Genomic DNA, 18,626 nt, shown 5'->3' on the forward strand with positions numbered 1-18,626 from the left:
CCATCTATTTGCCATGAAGTAATGGGACTGAATGCCATGATCTTTGTTTTCTTTTTTTTTTTTTTTTATTTATTTACTAATTTTAATTGGACGCCTACTACTTTAAAATATTGTGGTAGTTTTTGCCATACATTGACATGAATCAGCCACAGGTGTACATGTCCCCCATTCTGAAACCCCCTCCCACCTCCTTGCCCATCCCATCCCTCTGGGTTGTTCCAGCTCATCGGCTTTGAGTGCCCTGTTTCATGCATCCAACTTTGGACTGATGATCTATTTCACATATGATAATATACATGTTTCAATGCTATCCTCGCAAATCATCCTACTCTCACCTTCTCGCACAAAGTCCAAAAATCTGTTCTTTATATCTGTTTCTCTTCTGCTGTCTTGCATGGTTTTTTGAATGTTGAGTTTTAAACCAGACTTTTCACTCTCCTCTTTCATTTTCATCAAGAGGCTCTTTAATTCTTCTTCACTTTCTGCCATAAAGGTGGTGTCATCTGCATATCTGAGGTTATTGATATTTCTCCTGGCAATCTTGATTCCAGCTTGTGCTTCATCCAGCCCAGCATTTCACAATATGTACTCTGCATATAAGTTAAATAAACAGGGTGACAACATACAGCCTTGACATACTCTTTTTCCAACTGGAACCAGTCCATTGTTTCATGTCAGGTTCTAAAGTGTTGCTTCTTGATCTGCAATACAAATTTCTCAGGAGGCAGGTCAGGTGGTCTGGTATTCCCATCTCTTTCAGAATTTTCCACCGTTTATTATGATCCACACAGTCAAAGGCTTTGGCGTAGTCAAGAAAGCAGAAATAGATGTTTTCCTGGAACCTTCTTGCTTTTTTCTATGATCCAATGGATGCTGGCAATTTGACCTCTGATTTCTCTGCCTTTTCTAAATCCAGCTTGAACATCTGGAAGTTCATGGTTCACGTACTGCTGAAGCCTGGCTTGGAGAATTTTGAGCATTACTTTGCTAGCGTGTGAAATGAGTGCAATTGTGCAGTAGTTTGAGCATTCTTTGGCATTGCCTTTCTTAGGGATCAGAATGAAAACTGACATTTTCCAGTCCTGTGGCCACTGCTGAGTTTTCCAAATTTGCTGGCAGAATGAGTGCAGGACTTTCACAGCATCATCTTTTAGGATTTGAAAGAGCTCAACTGGAGTTCCATCACCTCCACTAGTTTTGTTCGTAGTGATACTTCTTAAGGCTCACTTAACTTCCCATTCCAGGATGTCTGACTCTAGGTGAGTGATCATACCATTGTAATTATCTGGGTCATGAAGATCTTTTTGTATAGTTCTTCTGTGTATTCTTGCTATCTCTTCTTAATATCTTCTGCTTCTATTAGGTCCATACCATTTCTGTCCTTTACTGGGTCCATTTTTCATGAAATATTCCCTTGGTATCTCTAATTTTCTTAAGAGATCTCTAGTCTTTCCCAGTCTGTTGTTTTCCTCTATTTCTTTGCATTGATCATCTGAGGAAGGCTTTCTTTTCTTTCCTTGCTATTGTTTGGAACTCTATATTCAGATGGGTATATCTTTCCTTTTCTCTTTTGCCTTTAGCTTCTCTTCATTTCTTAGCTATTTGTAAGGTCTCTACATTGATGTGTATGTGCTTATTTATAACATAAAAAAAAATTATTTGACCTTTTGTTATCTGATTGAGTAGGAAATAGGCTAGGAGACAGTGCTATAGGTCGGGTTCTACAGAACTAGATCCTCAGAATGAATATCTATGCAAGTGTTTTATGAAGGAAATACTCATGAGAGAAACTTGCAAGTGAGTAGGTGAGGCAGGAAGGAAAAAACTGAAAAAGACAAAAAAGGGTATCATTTTAGGAAAAGTCTATCTTAATTATATCTTCAGTATTACCCTGCAGGAGAACATTCCTTTAGGAGTGGGGATTTTGCTTCAATGTCTATTTCAATATGGGCTTCAGATGTCAGTACTGGATATTAACATCTTAGGTATATGTTGTACATAATTCCCCAGACACATTTTTCTCTTTTCAAATATCTGCAAAGATCAAAGTCAGTTCTCTGGAAATTTCTAGATTCAAAATTGAAAATAAAAGTACACCTATGAAGGAAGACTCAAAAAAATTAAATTTATCTTAGAAGGAATCTGTGTTTCTGAGGACTTTAGATGTGGCTCCCCTTTCTGGGTCTATATAAGTAGCCCTACTGGTTGTAGCCATTCCTAAACCAGCAGAGAGGGAAGAATAGAGGAAAATGGAAAGGAAGCAATTACCTTTAAAAGGGGACATAAATGTTGTATTATACTAATTTCATCGCCTCATATTTCACTGATGAAAACTTTACTTATATACCTCCACCTAACTGTAAGGGAGGCTGGGAAATTAAACTCCAGTAAAATTCTATTACTGTAAAGGAGGGAGCAAATAGATTTGGGGAGGTACAACTTACACAGGTGCCACTAGCTTATGGTTTTAGACGCACTTGTGGAATGAGACATGTTACTCTAAGAATCAGAATAGTTTGATGAGAAAGGAGACTGTTATAGTGCAAGTTTGACTAGTGCAACATTTAGAAGCCTGGCCTAGCAGAATCAGCACATGAAATTATAAATTGCTGGCAGGTGGTAGGAAGAAGTAAACCAGGAGGATGTGGTATTACCAAAACTTGGAAAATAAAATGCTTCAAGAAAAGAGGGGGAAATGATGTGTATATTCTAGAATACTCCAGACAGTAAGAAAACAAGGATAAGACATAACAATCTGTTCTCATGGGGTTGACTTTGGAGTTTTGTTCACAGAGAGCTAAATAGAGAGCTAAAAATCAGAAAGGTAGGTATTAGTTCAGGGTGCATGAGAATATGAGAGGGGATAAAAGATAAGAGATGATGTATTCTGAACTTTCCTCAGAAAAAGAAGCAAGAGGCTGTCAGTCAGAGAGTAGTAAGAAAATATTTTCTTGGAAAAGTTTCTTAGGAGGTTTTTTTGGCCTTTCTCTTATTCTAAAGAGTCCATTTAGGGTACCCATGGTGACTCTCATAGCAATAGAAGCCTCTCTTTTTTTGGTATTTTTGGAAACACTCAATCTCATCATTCTAAAAGAAGTAAGGAAAAATGCAAGGCCAAACATAGGAAAGAATCTTGTAAGGAGTCCAACCATGCAGAGCAAATCCATAATTTGGATATTTGTGATGAGAATTTAAAAGTCATCAATTAACTGTTGTTAACCATTAAGTCATTTTGGACATTAAGTACTTTGGAAGTATATTTCTTGGTTTGAAATAAAAATAAATAGGCTTTTAAAATATACGTATTTTAAAATTAACATTCAATAGATTCTACTACCTCTTGTGTATACGTCTATGAGCTTTTGAAAATGGACAGAATGATGAGACATCCATACAAGATACAGAAGAGTTCCATCACCCCCAAAAATCCACTAGGCACTTCTTTTATAGTCAATCGATCCCTATTCTCAATCCTGGCAGACTGATCTTTTTGTCCCTCTATCTTGGTTTTTTGAGAATATCATAAAAACATGATCATATACTGAATGTAGCCTTTTTGGTCTTGGCTAATTTCTCTTAGACAGACCAAAGGTCCATTTAATCAAAGCTATGGTTTTGCCAGTAGTCATGTATGGATGTGAGAGTGGGACCATAAAGAAAGCTGAGCACTGAAGAACTGATGCTTTCAAACTGCAGTGCTGGAGAAGACTTTTGAGAGTCTCTTGGCCTCCAAGGAGATCAAACCAGTCAATCCTAAAGGAAATCAACCCTGAATATTCATTGGAAGGACTGACATGGAAGCTGAAGCTCCAATACTTTGACCACATGATATAAAGAGCTGACTCACTGGAAAAGACCCTGATGCTGGGAAAGATAGAAAGCAGGAAGAGAAGGGGAAGACAGAGGATGAGATGGTTGGCTGGCATCACCAACTCAATGCACATGAATTTGAGCAAGCTCTGGGACATGGTGAAGAACAAGGAAGCCTGGTGTGCTACAGTCCACAGGGTCGCAAAGAATCGGACGTGACTGAGTGACTGAACAACAGAAATTTCTCTTAGAGTAATTTATGAGATTCATCTATTTTGTTCCATGTATAAACTGTTCACTTCTCTTTATAGCTTTGTAGTATCGAATTGCATGGATATACCATAGTATGTTTATCTATTCCCCGGTTGAAGGACATTTGGGCAGGAACATTTGAAATGAAGCTGTAAATAAATATTGATATACAGGTTTTATCTAAACATAACTTTCCATTCCTCTTGAATAAATATGTAGGAGTGATATTGGTAGGTCTCAAGCTCAGTTTACATCTACCATATTCCAAAGTGGTTTTACCAGCTTACATTACCATAGTAACGAATGAGATCTATTCTTGCTCTGTATCGTCAATAGTACTTGATAATGTCAGTTGTTTTTATTTGTTTTAATTTTGTCCATATTAATAAGTATGCAGAAGTATCTCCTTGTGGATTTAATTTGCATTTTCCTAAAAGTGAATAACTTCAAACTTTATTTCTTGTGTTGATTTGTCATCCATTCATCTTCTTAGTTGAGCATCTGTTTAAAAAATTTTATTGGGTTTTTTTGTTTTCCCACTGTTGAGCTTTGAGAGTGCTTTTTGTTTCCTGGATACAAGTCCTTTGTCAGATATGCGACTGGAAAATATTTTCTTAAAATCTATGCTGCATTTTTACCCTCTTAACACTATCTTACATAGAGAAAAATGTTTTATTTTTATGAAATCAATTTTTCAATTTCTTCTTTGGTGAATAATACCTTTGGTGTCATATCTAATAATGCTAACTAATTTAAGGTCACAAAGATAACCTATGTTTTCATAAAGATGTTTTGTAGCTCTAAATGTAACATTCAGATATATAATCCATATTTAGTTATTTTTATATTGTGAGAGAGATGAATTGAGGTCTTCCTTTTTTAGTGGAGTTGAATCAATTGTTGAAGCTGAAATTCTAATACTTTGGCCACCTGATGCAGAGAGCTGACTCATTTGAAAAGACCCTGTGGCTGGGAAAGATTGAGAGCAGGAAGAGAAGGGGATTACAGAGCATGAAATGGTTGGATGGCATCACCAACTCAATGGACATGAGTTTGGGTAGGCTCCAGGAGTTGGTGATGGACAGGAAGGCCTGGCATGCTATAGTTCATGGGGTCGCAAGAGGTGGACATGACTGAGTGACTGAACTGAACTGAACTGAATCAATTGTTAAGATAGGGGAATAAACAAGCTGAACTCTAGGATTGTTGTCACTTACTATAAGAGATAGTTTGCAGGCTGCAGGATGAGAAAGAACCCAGTCAGAGGGTGGCAGTCTCCATGAGTTGAGAAGACTAAAATGAATCTTCAAGAAGGCCAGGAAGGTAGAGACTTGAGTCTGCAAGATAGAGTAGTGGACCTCTATGCAAACACACACACATCCTCACAAATACAGAAAGAGAGAGAGAGGACAGTGCAGAAGTTCATCCGTAGTATTGAACAAGGTATTGATTAACATATGCCTGTGAAAAAAAATGTCTTGAAGCTGGGGGGAAAAAGACACAAACCAGAAATAATTAAAGAAGATGTGCAGAACTCACAATAGAACAAAGAACACATTGTCTTCTCACCAACTGGATGGAAAAACTATGAAATTTCCCAGGCATCAAGGAAAGGGTGTAACATGAAGTGGTATAATTTATTAGAGGTCCAATCTCAGCTTTATAGCCTTATACTAATGGCCACATTGACCATGCCATCACAAAATTTAAACAAGTTTCAAAAGGCTTAAGCTATGGCCAAGTAACTAAAATACATCCCAGAACAAAGTTCAAGAATACTTCTATGACTACAAAAATATTTGGCACAACAAAATTCATAATGTTTTACATTGGGTCAAAAATTAACAGTCATGCAAATAAACAGGGAAATCCAACCCAAGTGTAAAGAGAGACTCAGAAATGATACAAAGAGTTAGCAAATAAGGGCATAAAATAATGATTATGACTGTATTTCTTGTGTTTATGGAGGTAACGGAAATTTTGAAGTGTTAAACAGAGACATGAAAGATATAAAAAAGATTGAAATCAAGTACGATTGAGAAGTACAATGTCTGAAGTGGAAATTACATTGGATGAGATTAAGACCAGATTAGCTACTACAGAATAACATAATTCATTAACTTGAAGACATAGAAATAAAAACAACCCAAAGTAAAACCCACAGGGAGGAAAATATCTGATAAAAAATGAACAGGGCATCAGTGAGATGTGAGACAATTTCAATCAGCCTAGTATACATAAAATTTGAGTCCTTAGAGAGCTCCCTTTTTCTATTTCATTCAGAGTTTTTCATTGTAATCAGTGGGTGAAACAGGTTGAAGTGAAATTATCCTGTGTGAGCAAGCACTGAATATCTAATAGGCTTTTAGTATCATTCACAGGACCATAGAGCCCAATCACTTTTCTTATTGGCAACTGATAAATCTTCATTCAGTTGACTAGTTATTAAGATAATCAACACCATTGATTTAGCACCTATTAAAAGAAACTATCTTTACATAAGATAGGCTTTGCTTATTCGTTTCATTCTACCCTCTGTGCAAAGAACTGACTCATTGGAAAAGACCCTGATGCTGGGAAAGATTGAAGGCAGTAGGAGAAGGGATGACAGAGGATGAGATGGTTGGATGGCATCACCAACTAGATGCACATGAGTTTGAGCAAGCTCCAGGAGTTGGTGATGGACAGGGAGGCTTGGCGTGCTGCAGTCCATGGGGTCGCAAAGAGTCAGATGTGATTGAGTCACTGAATTGAACTGAACCCCATCTCCTAGCTCCTAATTATTCTTCTTTATCTCTTGTCCCTTGGTTAATATTATTTGCAGAATATGCATTGTTATCAGGCATATTATCTGTAGTAAGCTGAATAATACACCTCAGAGATCTTAGGTCCTAAACACCAGGATTGTAAATGTTACTTTATTTGTAGGGTCTTTGCAGATATAATTTTGTTATGACCAACCTAGATAGCATATTCAAAAGCAGAGACATTACTTTGCCAACAAAGGTTCGTCTAGTCAAGGCTATGGTTTTTCCTGTGGTCATGTATAGACGGGAGAGTTGGAGTGTGAAGAAGGCTGAGCACCGAAGAATTGATGCTTTTGAACTATGGTGTTGGAGAAGACTCTTGAGAGTCCCTTGGACTGCAAGGAGATCCAACCAGTCCATTCTGAAGGAGATCAGCCCTGGGATTTCTTTGGAAGGAATGATGCTAAAGCTGAAACTCCAGTACTTTGGCCACCTCATGCGAAGAGTTGACTCATTGTAAAAGACTCTGATGCTGGGAGGGATTGGGGGCAAGAGGAGAAGGTGACGACAGAGGATGAGATGGCTGGATGGCATCACTGATTTGATGGACATGAGTCTCAGTGAACTCCGGGAGTTGGTGACAGACAGAGAGGCCTGGCGTGCTGCGATTCATGAGGTCACAAAGAGTTGGACACAACTGAGCGACTGATCTGATCTGATCTGATCTGCAGATATAATTAAATGAAATTTCTTGAAATGAAATTATCCTGGATTGTCGGGGTAGGCCCTGATTGCAAACACTCATGTAAGACAGAGGCAGAGGAAGATTACACACACACACACACACACACACACACGGGCAGAAACTGATGTGGCCACAAGCCAAGGAATGCTAGCAGTAATCATCACCTGGAAGAGACTAAGAACATAACCTCCCTGAATGTCCTGCTAACAGCTTAATTTTGGTCCAGTAATACAGAATTTCTAGCTTCCATAACTGTGATAGAATAAATTTCCATTTTATAAAGCTATCCAGGGTATGATAATTTGTCACAAAATAATACAATACAAAATACAAAAATACAATCTATTAACTCATTATGCATTTATTTTGTTTGCTCCCATCACATACACACAGAATGTATGCTCCATGAAAGCAGAAGGCTTTTAAAATTTTTTTTTCCCTCTGCTCTGTCTTCAGTGCTCCAAATGGTGCCTGACACACAACAGAAGTCCAATAAATACTTTTGAAAGAATATTTCAAAATATTGAAATATTCATATCTAAGATATTCAGTGCAGTAAACAAAGTTCAAACAAATGGGCTGGAGAGGTGAGAGAAAGTTTCATGAGAAGGTGAGGGAACCAAGTTCTCTGAGAAGGCCCAATCACCAGACTAAACCTCGTGAGTATGGAAATGACTTCTTTATTCTCCTAAGCTATGCTGAGGTCATTTCCAGAAACTGCTTTTATCTCTTGAACAGAGGGTGATGATCAATACGAATAACTGTCCCTGGATATATCTTGACATTGTCATCGGCTTCAATTGTGCCTAAAAAAGAAAAGCATAAATGACAAAATTTTCTTTGTTCCTGTGTAATCGTCTTTTGTGGAGATGATAGTGTAACAGGTGACAGGACAGAAAACACGAAGGCCTGGGAGACCTGAGTTTAAATCCAGGCTTTGCCATTTCTAATACAAACAAACATTTACGTAACATTTGCCACGTGTTAAGAATTGTACTATGTGGTTTGTGCACTGATTCCTAGCCAGTTGCATAAACCTTTTAGTCTCATAACATGTAACCTTTTAGTCTCATAACAACTCTGAAAAGAGGCTATTTTCATCCCTATATAACTGATGCAGAAACAAGCACAGAGAGCTGAAGTAACTCAAGGTCACTCACTCAAGGTCACAGAGCTTAGTCCCAGAGCTTTAGGTCCCAGTTCCTAAAACTGGGATTCATATTCAGGGCTGGATTCATATTCAGCCTGACTCCCAATTTCATTTATAACAGAATCTATTCTTTTTCTATTCCAACATGATATATATATATATATATATATTTCTCTTAGGCAACTTTGTGACAGTCACTAAATTTTATTTCTGCCTTAGTTTCTTCATTTATAAAATGAAAAGAAAGTCACTAGATTGATGGTTAAATTAATGTCAGTGGCTATGACGTAAAATGTTCAACAGATACATTCAATGAGTCATTATTGAACAGGGGATTTTTGCAGAAACTAACGCTTGTGGCTAGAGATTTGTTTTGTAAGTGATATTGATATGTCAATAATGTTCCAGTAACAAAAGCCATGGGCTTCCCAGGTGTGAATTGAAAGCTGCTCAGTCATGTCCAACTCTTTGCAACCCCATGGACTACACAGTCCATGGAATTTTCCAGGCCAGAATACAGGAGTAGGTAGCCATTCCCTTCTCCAGGGGGTCTTCCCAACCCAGGGATCAAACCCAGGTCTCCCATATTGCAGTTGGATTCTTTACCAGTGTTTCCGTGGTAAATAATCTGCCTGTCAAACAGGAGACCCGAGTTCCATCCCTGGGTTTGGAGGATCCCCTGGAGAAGGAAATGGCAACCCACTCTAGTATTCTTGCTTGGGCAATCCCATGGACAGAGGAGCCTGGTGGATTGCAGTGCATGGGGTAGCAAAGAGTTGGACATGATTGAGTGACTAACACTTTCTCACTACTCAAAGACAAACTTAATTCTGAGTGTGGTGGAGAGGAGTAAGTTCTGAGGCATCAGAGAGGTGAACTAGCAGTTTGGGGAGTATTGGGATTGTGGGAACCCTCCAAAAACCCTTTGGTCTCGAGTATCACTTTGCCAACAAAGGTACATATACCCAAAGCTATCTATGGTTTTTCCAGTCGTCATGTACAGATCTGAGAGTTGTTCCATAAGAAGGCTGAGCACCAAAGAATTGATGATTTCGAATTGTGGTGTTGGAGAAGACTCTTGAGAGTCTTTGGGCTGCAAGGAGATCAAACCAGTCAATTCTAAAGGAAATCAACCTGGAATATTCATTAGAAGGACTGTTGCTGAAGCTGAAGCTCTGATATTTTGGCCACCTGATGTGAAGAGCTGACACACAGGAAAAGACCCTGATCCTGGGAAAGATTGAGGGCAAGAGGAGAAGAGGGCAACAGAGGATGAGATGTTTAGATAGCATCACTGACAAAATGGACATGAGTTTGAGCAAACTCTGGAAGATAGTGGAGGACAGGGGAGCCTGGCGTGCCACAGTCCTTGGGGTCATGAAGAGTTGGACATGACTTAGCAACTGAACAACGATAACAAAGGCTCGTCCTAGAGGGCAGAGCATGCTCCTAAAACTCCTGCCATCATCTTTGCCTATCGAGTGGAGTGTCAGCACCTCCCCGGCCAGATGTGAGCACAGACCAGTTGTTTCTCTGCAGATTCCACAAGCCCACAGTCTTGCTGCTTTACAAGCTGTGCAAACACGTGTGGGCTCAAGGCAGCTCAGTGTTGATACAGCCCTTCATCTGCCCTCCTTCTCCCGTGTAGACCCGAGGCCAAGTTCTGAACGGGTGAACCCTTATGACAAGGATGCCTGTCAGGGAGATGTGGTGGCCCCCAAGCCTCTCTTCCTGCAGACATGACCCAGAAACACAGTTCTCTCTTTCATTAGAGACATGGAACTGTGCCAACCCCTCTAACAAAGCACTGGAGGGTGGATTCTGCCTCACACATCTCTTGCTTTCAGCAGATGTTCCACAAGAGTGGCTGCCAGGGCATTTCTGTAGCAATGAAGGTGTTAAAACTTCAAGGCCTTCAGAATATGTCTGTGCTGACAGATTGGGGAAAACATGCTAAAGCGCTTATGATGATGAACATGTAAAAATAGGGCACAGATGTCTAATTTAAAAGACAAGAAAATTTCTTGGCATTTACATCTTATTAGTCATTACTATGTTTTTCTTGTATTTTATTCACACATTTAACTTTGGGTGTTCCTCTGATTCACTTTGCCAACTGCAAGCTACCATCCCATAAACCAAAAAAAAAAAAAGAAAGAGAAGAAAATGAAAGGAAGGTATTATACATTCCAAAAGATCATTAAGAGTAATGGAAATTTTCAGTGATCTTTGCTCAGAACCTCACTTGGTCTTCAGTGAGACTGTTCAAACAAAGGTGTCCATACAGTGGGCATCTTGACCTGATTCTGTGAGGAGGAAAAACCTAGGATGCTCGCAAGATGTGCCTTTAAGAAGGAAGTGAAAGTGTTAGTCACTCAGTCATGTCTGACTGTCCGTGATCCCATGGACTATAAAACCCTCCAGGCTCCTCTGACCGTGGAATTCTCCAGGCAAGAGGACTGGAGTGGGTAGCCACTCCATTCTTCAGGAGATCTTCCCAATCCAGGGATCAAACCTGGGTTTCCTGCATTGCAGGCAGACTCTTTACTGTCTGACCTACCAGGGTAGCCTGAGAAGGAAAAGGCATTTTAAAAATTACCTTCAGAGGGCTTAAAAATAACCTCTCTTTGTTTTAATGGCTAGGCTTTTATTAAGGTATATGATGACTTTAATGGTTTTACCCAATTCTTAACCATGGTGTGTTGAACAAAGTCTGAGTGGAATAAAAAATAAATAGTAGTTGCACAGTTGCACAAACACTTTTTCTATCTATTAGCTTTTTATAAGGCTTTCGATTAGAAAAAGACTCTGGTTCACAGACTAAATGGAGGGGAAAGATTTTTAACTCAATAGACAGGAAAGCTTTGGAATCTTCAAACTTCTAGACAGCTGGCTGTGCTCACAGACAAAAAGAGAAAACAAAAGCAGAGAGAGAGAAACTGAAATTAGACGAATGATTTTCCTTTCTAGACATTCCTCAGGGCTAGTTTCCCAATAGAACAAAGAGGAAGGATCTTGATCCATGTTGATAGGTAAGATCAGGGCAGAAAAGAGGAAAATGCTGCATGCTATCAACGTCATCAAAGCATGTGCTAATTAAATGCATAACACCACTTGCAGCTGTGAGAGTAGCTGCCCCTGTTCTCTGTGGCTCATAATGCAAAGATGCGTGCGTGCGCATGCAAACACACACACACACACACACAAAGGGACATAGTATCAAACTACCAAATTAAAAATTAATAGCTTAATAGCTAAGAAATCCTATAAATACTTGCTTACCGAAATCTCAGTTATACTGCATGTTGTCTGCATGGCACTGGAGAAAGCAAAAATGTTCTTTAAGCCTTGGTAACCTTAGAAGTTAATTGGGGATCATATTGGGTAATATGCTATATTCAAATGCTATAGCATACACCAAATGCTTGTCAATATCTTTACACATTCTAAACACTCAATAAAGAGTACCTTTTATTATTGGTTTTTGATCTCTTTTTTGATGCAATATCTTTAGAGGCAGGTTCAAGGACAATCAATACATAAAGTAGATTCTCATTTTTCAGCAGGCTTATTTGCCACCAATTTTATATATAATTGCACATACCTGAACTGCCTTTGCACAAGCGCTCACCATTTTCAGAAGCTGATGACAGACTTAAATATGCCAGGCTGAGGACAAGCGATATGACTTTTGCTATAGTTTGCATGGGAAACTCCTTTTAAGGTTGTGTGTGTCGCACACGCCTCCTATCCGTGCATGTGGAAATGAGCTCCCTGCATAAGATTCCACAGAGAGTGCCCAGAGTCCGTCTCAAATTTCTCTCCTCACAGATCTTAGGAAGATGAGATTCAGAAGCGCTGTCTTTATAATGGAAAGTCCTCATATTTAGAATTCTAATGAAACCTTTCTTCAGCTAATTCTTTCCTCTGAAAATTGTCTAGGCATAAACTCTCTCAAAACTCACAGAGGGTCTCTTTTCTCATTAATCCACACCATCACAACATTTTTAATCAGTTAAGAGAATGTCTTACATAGCCCATGTCCTGATGTAGGGTAAGCACTTAATAAGTGGTAGCTATTACTATTTTATCATTAATATTATTAGTTCATTTATAGGAAATCTATTTCCAGTGCACTATTAAAGCAATCATTAAAATCATTAATGCAATCACTATTTGTAGTGCTTAATTTTATTATAATTATCTTTATCTGAATAATCCAAATACTACTACTAACTCACAGCTATTTCAATTATCATTAATTACTTCTAACTTTATGGCAATCTATAATATTCTGGCAGGGCCAGCCCTCAGTTACATACTGAAATAGACGTGTTTGTATCTGCTTCCTGTCCTCTGTTCCTTTGGTATCAATACCTCTTTCCTTTCTGCCATGAAGATCTCTTAGTGAAAAATATCTGGATAAATTAACTCTCCACTGGGGGAACTGGAAGATACACACTAAGGTGTGATTCTTTGCTCCTCTTTCAGTATTTGTTCTGTCATCCTGTCTCTCACCCTGGGTTTTTCTGGTAAGCGACCAACTCCTGGTGGGTAACAGGAGAGTAGTTCTTGATTATGGACAGGAATCTTTCCAGAGTCACAGATCTTCAATCAAGTTCTCTGGAAGATGAACATTTTAAATGCAGCAGAGCTGATTTCAAAGGATAGGCCAAATACCAGGAGTCATAACTGCGGATTTGTTTTGGGGGGTGGGGGTGGGGTGAGACTTTGTAGAGGGAGATTCAATGTCAGAGATTTTGACTCTACTGGGAAACCCTGCAAGGGGCCACAATACTAAACGTGGTGCTAATTCACCTAGAAAGGGATAACGAATACTAGGTAGCTGCAGGAATGGCTGACTGCCTCCTGAACTGTAAGAGCCTGGGAGCAGGGCTGGCCAGTCTTAGAAGAGCCTCATCACTGTCGTCAACACCTAGAGAAAACACTGTGAACTGAAGAGGGAAACTGGCCAGGCGTCCCCAAGGGAAGGATTTCAATTACAAAAGCCGATGGCAAGTGTTAATTATCCTGTAGGGGTCAGCAAGTTTTTTTTACTGTAAAGGGCTCGTGTGATTTCCATCATTTCATTGGTGTGTTTGTTACAATTCTTAAAAAAATCTAAAACACTTTCTTTGTTTAAAGCCAATAGTTTGTCAACTCTTGCAAAATGACTAGGAGAGCCATGAGAAGGAAAAGCAGTAGTAGGTTATAGGAAGGTTTGGAAAGGCTTCTGGAAAAAAAGAAAAAGGCAGGGAAGTGGACTCGTTCATTTCCCTCCCCATCTCCAAACCCCACAGAAGTACAATTATTTAACATCAGTCTGGACAAGTCCTAATGTTCTAAGAAAAGCTATGTGAAATTTCAGCTAGTCCTGGAGGTCTATCAAAGCTAGCTACTTCACCAAGCAGCAAAGAGACAACTTTCTCTCTGACTGAGACCATTCTTTTCACTCTCCAGCCTGAAAAGATTACATTGGCAAAATGACCTCCCTAAGAACCGTTAGCAAACAGTCAGCAATATGGAAACTAACAACCTGGAGGAGCTGTCAGAAAGGCAATGTGCCACTGGAATTATGAACTCATTAATTAAATATCAGTGTATCAAATGGGCTATGAGCTATTAATTCGAAAGCTATTACTGGCTTTGAAGTTGAAATTATAAGCAAAGCAATTAAAAAGTAACTTCTCAATGAGAGTGTTAAGGGATCATCATATCTGTTTATATACATCAGCTCTTTAATTTGGGAATTGAATTGCTCCCTTAAAAATAATGATTATATAAATGATCAAACTACCTATATTATTGTGAAGCCTGCATGCTAGCATTAGAAGGAAAATCTGCAATCTTTCCTCTGCTGCAGTAATATTATGCATTTCAAGTATTTCTTTTTCACATGAGCAAAGGGATCACTGTGAAAATTACAAATCAGGAAAAGAGTGAAAATATTTAAGAGGATTGATATTTGCTTTTGTTTATATCCTCTGGACACCAGGACTTCAAGGGGCTCGACTGTGACCAGGTGATGGTATTGAATAGATGGCTGTGCAGTTCAGACGTTTTTTGAAAGTATGACCTGACTCATGAATCCACAGTTTTGTTTTGTTGTTTTTTTTTCAATGCATGTAATATTTTTAATCATGTCATAATAGTCAACCTATAGACTCATTTCCTTTGCCATATAATGGAATTCCCTTTTTTGTCAGCTTACCTTCTTTCTATCTTCTGTATCTTGTCATCTCCATTTTACTTGCATAACTCTGTTTCTGCTTATTTTATGGCTTTCTATCATTTTTTTAAAAAATGTTATCCTCTCTCTTGGTTTTAAACATACATAGACAAGCAAAGCAGCCACTGAAATCCTGTGGAAGTCAGATATCTCTTTGAATTTCATCTTTACTAGAGGAATATTAACTAGAAACGAACAAACAACTTCTCTGAAAAGAAGTTGTTTCTTTGGGCAGACTTAGCATCCTGGTTTTTAGACCAAGGCATCCTTTTCCTCCTACCATGTAAGCACAAACTATTGCTGGTAGGGGTTTGATTAATGGACTAAAACTTATTCTGAAGAAAAATGAATGCTTTTAGTGGATTGGAAGCAGAAATGCCTATAGTTTATAACCAGTGGTGAACCACTCTGAAAGAGCAGCTGGAGACTTTGTATCTATTTAGTTGTGGCTTGTAGGAACTTCTATTATTTTTTTTTTCTCAGTGAATTCTAAAAGGTTCATTTATTCCTCCAAAGTGCAACCTTTCTTTTTGTAACAAAACAAAAATAATGGTGGGCAGCCTAATGTTGGCATGGGAAGTCATCTCAACCCAGAAAATGCATTCATTCAACAGCTATTTCTTGAGTTTTGTCAATCACTCTTCCAAGAACTCAAAGAACCACACTGAACCAAACAAATATCCCTTCTCCAAGGAGCTTGAACTCTAACATTAATAATATTTTAATTAAATGTCAGCATTATCCTGTAACAACAGCATTTTTATCACACAGTGAACTAGAAAATCTTTTTTCCATCACTTAGAATATCTAAACTATCTACCAGTTAACCTCGGGCATCAAAGGAATGAAATGGAAGGAGGTTCTAGGGCTAATGCTACCAACAAATCAGTTCTGGGAAGCATTATACTACCTGCTTTGTTCCTGTTTGTGTTCACTCATTGTGTCCGACTCCTTGCCACCCTTTCAACTGTAGCCCTCCAGACTCCTCTGTCCATGGAATTTTCTAGGCAGGAATACTGGAGTGAGCTGCCATTTCCTTCTCCAGGGTATCTTCCTGACCCAGGGATTGAACTCGCGTCTCCTATGTCTCCTGCATTGCAGGTGGATTCTTTACCTCTGAGCCCTTGGGGATGCCCTTGATACCAAGGAACTAAGGCTTAAGTCCAGGTCTTCCCATTTAAAAGATATATGTTATTAACAATGCAGTCCTTTCTGAGATTCACTTTCACCATTTGTTTAATGGAGACCCTACTCAAAAGGCTTTGTAAGGATATAATGGGATAATATATGTAAAACACTTAACACAGTGTTTTCTCCTCAGCAGGCAAGTGAGAGCATCCCCAGGAGGCTCTACTTTGTTTTGACAGCCGGAAGCCTGCTAAAGAAATGCTGGCAGACTTTCTTTCATCCAGGTGCAACCAGAACTGGAGATGAGGATGCTGTGTGTAAGAGAGACTGTCTAATGTCTTCCCCTGGGCTCCTGAAGACACATGGGTAGTTAGTGTCTCCTGGGCCAGACAAAAATTTTGTAAGTTTTATGAGAGTGTTGGATTCTGCAATAATATCTCACATTTTTCTCCACAGCTCTTCTGGAAATAATTTATACTGTTTACCGAAAACAGAGCCAAGACCATCAGATTAGCAAAATCCAGGATTCATGCTTATCCTGTTGTTAATGAATGATGGAGCAGAGGATACAATCACAATTATCCCATTGTAACACATTTGCCTCATTGCTGCCACGTGCTCAATTTTTGATCTTTGAAACAAAAGGAGAAAATAAGTAGCTGCATCCTTCATAAGTTTTCCTGGATGCATCAATATTCTCTTCCAACTGTGCTCCTGATTCTTTTAATTAGGGGCAAACAAAACACAATCACAAAGGCATTAATGCTCATAAAGCTTAAAAATCTCTTAAATCTCTGAAGAAATACTTGGCGTAATTAAAAAATGAAAATCTATCATTTAAAAAATAGTTTGACATGGCATATCTGTATTTTGCATTCTAATAGTTAAGACTGATATTTTTTTGTGGTTTACCAACTGAAAAAGCCAGAGAAGGCAGATCTCTGTTCTCATTCCAAACCCATTATTTTGCAGCTAGAAATGATTATAAGAGAAAGTGTATGAGGAGGACATGAGTGCATATATGTGTTGAGGAGAGGGAGGTAGAAAGTCATGCAAGATAAAAATATTCATATCCTCATCTGAAAAATGACTGTGTTCTACCTTTGATAGTGTATTTCTCCTCAAAAATGGTATTGTTCAAAGAATCTACAAGTCTAAGATGTAATTCAATCATGACAGCAAGTAGAGGTCATCTCCTCTAGGTCTAACATAATTAATGAAGGCAAATGGGCAGTCCAGGAGGGATTTAATAAAATTAATTTAATAAGTCTTTGTGAAGATATTTTACAAGGCTGGCTCTGTGCTAAAAAGTGCTGTGGGAAATATGGAGCTCCGAAAGACAAGGTCACTTGCTTAAATAAGACACAGATCCAGGGCAAACACAAAGAAAGATGACAGGTTCATTAGAATACTAACAAACTTTAAAAATCATTATTCAAACTTGATACAATTGAGCCAGGACAGGATAATTTTAATCTATGGATTATATTACCTTCTCCTTTTATACAAGTTCTGTGTCACATTTACACTCCAAAACATGTCATATTTTCATTGGATTTGTCCTATTGCTTTTGTGCATTGTTATGTTTGGGGATCGGAGAAGGCAATGGCACCCCACTCCAGTACTCTTGCCTGGAAAATCCCATGGATGGAGGAGCTTGGTAGGCTGCAGTCCATGGGGTCGCGAAGAGTCGGACACGACTGAGCGACTTCACTTTCACTTTTCACTTCCATGCATTGGAGAAGGAAATGGCAACCCACTCCAGTGTTCTTGCCTGGAGAATCCCAGGGACAGGGGAGCCTGGTGGGCTGCCATCTATGGGGTCGCACAGAGTCGGACACGACTGAAGTGATTTAGTAGTAGCAGTATGTTAGGGGATATTGTGTTGAATATGCCATTAGGTTATCTGATGATGGGATTATTAGTTTAGGGTCAGTCTGGTTTCCCCACACTACTCCCCACCATGAATCATATACATTTCAGTATGAATGAGTATGAATAATTTTGATACAGTATGTTAGATGTCAAAGAAAAGTTGGAATGGATAAGTGAATATCAGAGAAGCTACTGGAAGAGATAACAAAATCTAGAAGCCCAGGAAATCACAGGTCAGGGTTTATTTCCTCCAGGATTGACTGATTTGATATCCTTGCAGGTCAAGGGACTACTCCAGCACCACAATTCAAAAACATCAACTCTCCACTGCCGTCTTCATGGCCCAACTCTCACATGTGTACATGACTACTGGAAAAACCATAGCTTTGACTACATAGACCTTTGTTGGCAAAGTGATGTCTCTGGTTTTTAATACACTGTCTAGGTTAGTCATAGCTTTTATTCCAAGGAAAAAGCGTCTTTTAATCTCATGGCTGCAGTCACCATCCACAGTGATTTTGGAACCCCAAAAATAAAACCTGCTACTGTTTCCCCTTTCCCTCCCATCTATTTGCCATGGTCTTAGTTTTCTGAATGTTGAGTTTTAAGAGTTTTTTCACTCTTGTTTTTCACCCTCATCAAGAGGCTCTTTAGTTCCTCTACTCTTTCTGCCATTAGAGTGGTAACAT

This window comes from Bison bison, unplaced genomic scaffold, assembly GCF_000754665.1.
Source record: "Bison bison bison isolate TAMUID 2011002044 unplaced genomic scaffold, Bison_UMD1.0 scf7180017864145, whole genome shotgun sequence".
Classification (NCBI taxonomy): domain Eukaryota; kingdom Metazoa; phylum Chordata; class Mammalia; order Artiodactyla; family Bovidae; genus Bison; species Bison bison.